The sequence below is a fragment of the Schistocerca nitens genome, chromosome 9 (genome assembly GCF_023898315.1).
Source record: "Schistocerca nitens isolate TAMUIC-IGC-003100 chromosome 9, iqSchNite1.1, whole genome shotgun sequence".
Taxonomy (NCBI): Eukaryota; Metazoa; Arthropoda; class Insecta; order Orthoptera; family Acrididae; genus Schistocerca; species Schistocerca nitens.
The window spans coordinates 170945879-170953236 of NC_064622.1; the positions used below are offsets into that span (position 1 = coordinate 170945879).

Below are 7358 nucleotides of genomic sequence, written 5' to 3' on the forward strand. Positions count from 1 at the left end.
GATTTTCACTCTGCAGCGGAGTGTGCGCTAATATGAAACTTCCTGACAGATTAAAACTGTGTGCCGGACCGAGACTCGAACTCGGGGCCTTTGCCTTTTGCGGCCAATGCTCTACCAACCGAGCTACCCAAGCACGACTCACGCCGCGTCCACACAGCTTTACTTCTGCCAGTACCTCGTCTCCTACCTTCCGAACTTTATAGAAGCTCTACTGCGAACCTTGCAGAACTAGCACTCCTAAAAGAGAGGTTCGCAGGAGAGCTTCTGTAAAGTTTGGAAGGTAGGAGACGAGGTACTGGCAGAAGTAAAGCTGTGAGGAGGGGTGTGACCCGTGCTTGGGTAGCTCAGTTGGTAGAGCATTGGCCGCAAAAGGCAAAGGTCCCGAGTTCGAGTCTCGGTCCGGCGCGCAGTTTTAATCTGCCAGGAAGTTCCATATACAATTGTTATTTGTATTTCTTTTGTTTTGTTTAAATACAAACATGAATTGGTAATTTTCGCCCACTACCTTTGACATATTAGATAAGCAGAAATACTTCTACAGAACAGAAGGAGTTGTCAAACAGAATTTTTTCTTAGTTTGCTTCAAAATTTAACTGTGCTTGCTGTGAGGCATTTAACATCATTGGGTAAGTGATAAAAGTTTTTCGTGACACCTCTTCCTGTCTAAAGATGTATGTCAATGTTCCTTTTGAACTGTAGTGCGTTATTTATAACAATCTTCGTAAGGGAATGAATGTAGTGTAAAGCAGTAGTCAAAACGCCTAACTCTTGAAATAGATATCTGTAGAATGGTGGTGGAGGAGCACCACGTATTATTTATATAGCATGTTTGAACAATGGAAACATTTTGTCTTTAAAATGAGTTACCTCAGGACGTTACTCCATACAGCATTAGTGAATGAAAATACGCAGAACACGTTAACTTACTGACATGTCTCTCCTCAAGATTAGCAATGATTTAAAGTGCGAATGTCACTGAACAGTGTTGTTTTGTAAGTTCAGAACTATGTTTTTTCTAGTTTTTCGTTTTAATTCTATAATTTAAAAAAATGGTTGAAATGGCTCTGAGCACTATGGGACTTAACTTCTGAGGTCATCAGTCCCCTAGAATTTAGAACTACTTAAACCTAACTAACCTAAGGACATCGCACACATCCATGCCCGCGACAGGATTCGAACCTGCGACCGTAGCGGTCGCGCGGTTCCAGACTGTAGCGCCTAGAGCCGCTCGGCCACTCCGGCCGGCCTCTAATCTAGTCTAATCTCTAATCTATAATCTATATGGAATCCTAAAAATTTTCAATTTTCCACCCTCGTCATTATTTCCACACCACGTGTTTAACGTATCATTAGTGCAGTACCTTTAGATGTGCAGAACTGAATAAATTGTGCATTTTTGAAATCTAGAGTGAGACCATTTGCAGAAAACGACCGGATAATACTTCTCCTAACATTGTTTACCATTTCTTGTATTACTATAAGTATGTTGCAACTCTTTACAATAATAGTGTCATGTGCAAAAAGAACTAATCGCGCTCATTCGGTACTTGACGGAAGGTAGTTTTCATATATGAGAGAGAATAATGGACTAAGGTTGAGCCTCGTACAACCCCGGACAGAAGAACTTCACCCAGGTACTTTAGTTGAATTATTAAGTACAACATTTTGCATTTTACTGGTTAGATATGACACCCATTGGTTGGCTATGCCATCAACTCCGTAAAACCTCAATTTCTGTACGGGGACATTACGGTTCACATAGTCAAATGCCTTCGATAGTTCACAAAAGATACCAACCTGAGCTATTTTGATATTTAATGCTTATAAAATTTGGTGAGTGAACGTGTAAGTGGTGAACCTATTCGAGGAGTTTTTCTAAAAATCTGCTACATGATTTAATGAGAACATTACTGTCGCACAAGTAAGTTACTTTTCTAGAGTACACTAACAACACATTACCATATTTTTCTGTCACACTTACAGAATATATAGAGACGCTAAATGCTTAACTATTCTTGTCCGCAGCTCGTGGTCGTGCGGTAGCATTCTCGCTTCCCGCGCCCGGGTTCCCGGGTTCGATTCCCGGCGGGGTCAGGGATTTTCTCTACCTCGTGATGACTAGGTGTTGTGTGATGTCCTTAGGTTAATTAGGTTTAAGTTGTTCTAAGTTCTAGGGGACTGATGACCATAGACGTTAAGTCCCATAGTGCTCGGAGCCATTTGAACCATTTAACTAGTCTTAGTGCAGGAGCAGACTACACGCTGTTGTCGTTGAGATACAGTACCACAACAAGAGCCGCATCTGAAGATCGGCACTATGGCTCGAAAACGCCCAAGGTAGCAAACTATCTTCTCAAGAGTATTTGTGGCTAGTTGCGTTCTACATCTTCAATCTTTATTTGAATGGCTGCACTCCAGTAAGTATAAAATACCAACGTAATGTTCTCTTTAGCCAGTTAATTGTTAATTAACTACTGATAAATTTTTCCACAACAATAATCGATGTGTTTCAGAGATAAGAGAGGGAAAAATGACAAAAACGAGATCATGTTATTCATTAGCAGCAGAAGTATTTTTGGAATTTTTACTTTCTTATTCAATATTAAAGTTTTTGGATGAGAATTGAAATAAAATTAAGTTGCAGGACGCAAGTTTGTTTTATTATCATCTGTAACATAAACGTCATTGAATTGGCAACAAAGGAAAAATGGTTGTAAATAATAACTGATCAGCTTTCCTAGGTTCGTTGTGACGGAACATTCCTAAATACAGTTCTCAGAATCGTAGTCCGTATTATGATGTCAACTATATGTGTCACGTTTCCTTGCCCTTTTTTCTATATCTGGTACCGCTACAGCTCCGATGTATCTTATTAAGGTTAACAAAAGTTAGGCTTTCAAATTTAATGGGTATCAACATAAGAACTGTTAACTGCATTCTCTTGGGAGGATCGGCCACCAGAAAACTGGAAGTCGTTCATGAAGGGTGCGGTTCCTTTACTGCTCTTAGCAGTAAGCCATGCCATAATTCTTAGCCTCTGATGTTCTCATTTCAAGACCTGAACCTGCACGCTACACTTTACATTTTCCTACCGCACGAGTGGCAAATGATAATTTTATCGCTGATATATGTTTCCACTTTACATATAGGGAGCAAATAAGTTCGTTTTCTACCAGCATGCCGAGAAGACCTTTAAATGCCAAATATTTGACTGGAAGCGATAAATATTGACACACGTAACAGAATTTTTTCCCGAGTTTGTACGTCACGTAAGTGTCTTAATTCGCTTTCAAATTAATCTTCACAGGCTATAACACGCTTTCCGTAACGCTCGTAAACCTTCTGAAAACTACCTGTCAGCTCGTCTTTTTATAATCGTTCGCAGCATTCACATCACACATATTCGAATATCTGTTAAATGGCGAAGGAATTACTTTTGCTCTGTTACTGACGGTTTGTTACCCTTCTTTGCACAGAACTTGTGGCATGACATTTTATCCCACGTAGTGGTTAATTATAGAAAACAAATTTTTCAGACATAAATGTCAATGAAATATTCCTCAACTCCGATCCATATTAGATTCTACTTGTGAATTAGTTTATCACAGATCAGTAACATGTACTCTGCTCCCGCCAGTTGTGGCGTCAACACTGTCCTCCCTATATCCCCAACTCCTCAGTAACAATCTCCAGTATGGTAACCGACTTGGCGCCAGCGTGTCATATTGTTGTTTGTTGCTACGCTAGCTAACGGCTGGCAAGTACGTGTATCGTAAATATTTTTCTTTCCACATGTTTTGCGCACTGCTCATTTCTACGCTCTTTCACCAATATCGCATGCGTGTCCGTCGTGATTCTTCGCAACTTATAACAGAATTTGATGGTTATGCGCTGCTATATTGCATTATACACGTCTTTGTATTCTTTACACTAGTTGGGTCACAGAAGAGAAATCTGATTTAGCTTAGTGAGTTCGAAGATAAGCTGCGCTTCTCTGTAGCATATTAACGCTTGCAATAAAGAAATGGTTGTCAAGAGTTACCGGCATGAACGCTTCAGTCACTTCTTGTCTTTCTTCAAAATTCTCTTACTCACACCTATTTCATAGCTTCTGATACATCTTCAGCACTTCCTTCAAAGCCCCATTGATTCGAAAGCTCCTGACAGAGAAGGGAAGTAACATTTGGTCTGTCGTGAAGATTGTTGGAATCTGATCTTTTCGTTGGAGCTCAGCCACGTGCCGAGGTTAACGTAAGTGGAGGAAATTCGCCGCCGTCGGAGGGCACTGACGGCTGCTTAGTGCGTCGCCGTGCCGTGCCTTGCCGCGGCCGTCCCAGTCCCATTGTGTGAGGCGGCACGTGGGCGTCCTTCCAGCAGACACGCCCTGCGCCATCTGCCAGCGCCCAGCACGCGAGGTCACGAAGTAGAGGCACCTTTGCTCCTTCCTCTTCAGCCTTCATTGAAATCCACCTTTGCTTCGTTACCCAAGCGTTGATTTTTGTTTTAAATTTTCGTGATGATGTGTGTTTCTTTACACTGCCCAAAGAATTATTTAAGTGGTAGGCAACGCGCTACACACACACACACACACACACACACACACACACACACAAAAGTGAGTGTGCGTGATTGCTGTTTGGTGCAGTCTGCACGTTTTACGCTGGTGCTCGAAAGTTGCTGTCCTTACCGCGCGTTGAAATCACTGCCTACAGAGCACACAGTAGCCTCCGTCTGGAGACGAGTCCACATTTCCCATTTAGCGACATTTTTCTCTATTTTCTCTAGTAGTCGAAGACACAAGAAACCACAGTGATCTTAGATAACACACCTTCTTCGCATACTCATGCAATGGAAGAACTGTTCAATGTTTCTGGAAATCTTACTTTCCCGTGCTTGATATTTGTGAAAATTTGTGAATCAGCTTCCCACCTGAGTTCGTAGTGCAACATGTCACATAATATAATACTGCTTCCGAATGTTTGTTTTAGACATAATTGAGGAATTGGTTCGGTATTCGTATAAATAACGACGTAGAACTTACTGTAACGAGTACTGTGACGTTACCTAAACTTAATCTGACAAGTATTTTTTGTTCGGTTCTAATTCATTTTGGTGACTGAGAAATAAGTATTGAACGGCATGAGTGTGTATCGAGAAATGTAACACTGTAGTATGTACAAAGATATAAAGTTCTTAAACTGGTTTTTCGTAGGGACTAACGTCGTGATTTTTATGAAAAATAGAAGTTCCAGTTCTATGCATTAGCTAAATGCTGACAAAATGACAATAGTAATGATTTGATTTGTATTGAAAGCAGTGGGGAATGTGGAGGCAAAACTAGATCTAGTTAAGTTTCTCGTTTATCTAATAATGCGACAGAGTACTAAATTCTGTCCTTTTATACTTCCAATAAGTGAAAAGCGTTCCACATTTGTCTACACGCGGTTTAATTTCAATTTATATTATTTTTCTTTTGATTCACTCAGCAGCTCTATGATGATGGGCACAACCACCAGAGGCACTATAAGGCTTCATGTTGGTGTAACAACTCATGATTCGGCAATACTTTTCTTCTTTATTAAAACAGAACCATGTTTTCCTCGTGTATTGCTGTGAAAACTTCATCGAGTGTTGGCAGTTCTTTTTGAATTCCTGTTTTAAGACTGTTCTGTTATTATGTGACCACCGGGTGCTTTGTTAGGAATGGCGGTCTAGTGGGAAAGCGAAATCCAATCCCGCTCGTGTTATGGAATATTACAGTCTGCCTTTAACATAGTCTTCACCTTACAACGACGTAAAGATTCACGAGGAACGACACTTGGTTTGGATTCCACGTTAGACTGTAGGCAACCCTTCACCGATAAGTTTAGTGAGATGGTTTAGGGACATGGAAAGTCGTCGAAGGGCTGTGCAATTGAAAGACATGCAACAAGCCATATTTATTATCTAGCTGTCTAACCTAAGAAATACGACTTGCAATTTTACGCAAGTCACGTGCATCGTTTATTCTTGCGCTCTACAAACAAAAAAAATTAAAAAAGTAAAATAAACGCGCAGGAGCTGCTGACTGCGTTAGTGGGGATTTATCTTTCTTCAGTTTAAGAAAAAAAAGGACAGATTATTCATTTCTGTACATCAAATGGCTAATCCAGAAACTGACAACACGTATTAAGTAAGGTAAAATCATCTAAATTTTAGTGTTTTCATGTTTATAAGAATAAGGTAATATACCTTACTTAATTTTGTTCAGTGATGTCCTTTGTAATTATATTTTGGGTAATTCATATTTAGGATAAAAAGATTTTGTTACGAGATGGCCTGCTGTAAGAGCACTGTGAGATGGCTGTGCACGATGCCTAGCATGCATTTTTTAAAATAGGTGGATAATTTAACTACGACAGTACAGTACACACATTGTTGCATGAAATTCAGAATGAATAATGATGTCTGTAACTAGAAAATTAGAGAGAAAAACAACCGAAATTATCTGGCTGTAAAATATAAAGAAATGAATACGATGTGACGAAGGGCTTTTACTAGTTGTTCATTTGTATGGAATGACTAGCAGTAAGAAAATCTAATTTCCAAAGTAGGCTGAGTTAAGCTCCCTATGACAACTTCGTCCATTACATAGGATTATTCTGTTTAATAACCTGTGTCTTGCACAATACAATAAAGCTACGTTCTATATTTTTTGTCGTTTTATTTATGTTTGCTATTTCTCGTCACTTCTTCTGATTGTGTTTAACTTTTAGACTTCATCTCTGAAACTGGGTTGGCAAAACTCAGTTTTTGATTCTTTGCAGTGTCATCGAACAGTAACAACTTTATTACGTTTGAGAGTAAGTAATCAAAGGTTACTTGGTGCTGTACTTTGTTTGTAAGCACATAAGTACAAGCACGACGGTTTATTTTCTAGTGATTTGGAAATGAAGTCGCACTTTCTTGTGCGACTTATTCGCAACTGGAGCTGTTGAGTGCGCGATAGCGAAGTGACCCGATGAATGTTCGTCAGCAGATGAAGCCGCTAACTAGCGGGCTAAGAGGTCGCTGTCGGAGAATAACAGAACGTGCCCATTAGTGGGTGACGCTGCCAATTTAGCAGTTGGAGGGGTTGGGGGGGGGGCGAAGTGAAGGCAGGAGGGGGTCCGGAGCGGAAGAACTGGCTGGGGTCTCCGGCGGTCGGGCGCTCCTTTTCTTACCTCCGCTTCCACGTCGTATCAATTAGCAGTGGTTGTCCCACTCAAGTGTCTGAGTGGCGCTCACCAAACACCGATTCAATGGAAGCCACTTTACCTTCACTTTTTTTTCGGAAAACTGTCGCAAGTCGTAACATACGTGCACTGAGAGCTGTTAAA

The 7358-nt window shown here is 40.5% G+C and overlaps 1 non-coding gene across 1 annotated transcript; it reads left to right on the forward strand.

Annotated features, from left to right (window-relative positions):
- The first annotated feature begins 333 nt into the window (after positions 1 to 333).
- Positions 334 to 407, forward strand: Trnal-caa (transfer RNA leucine (anticodon CAA)). Its single transcript has one exon. It is a non-coding gene; the product is annotated as a tRNA-Leu (tRNA).
- The last annotated feature ends 6951 nt before the right edge of the window (positions 408 to 7358 follow it).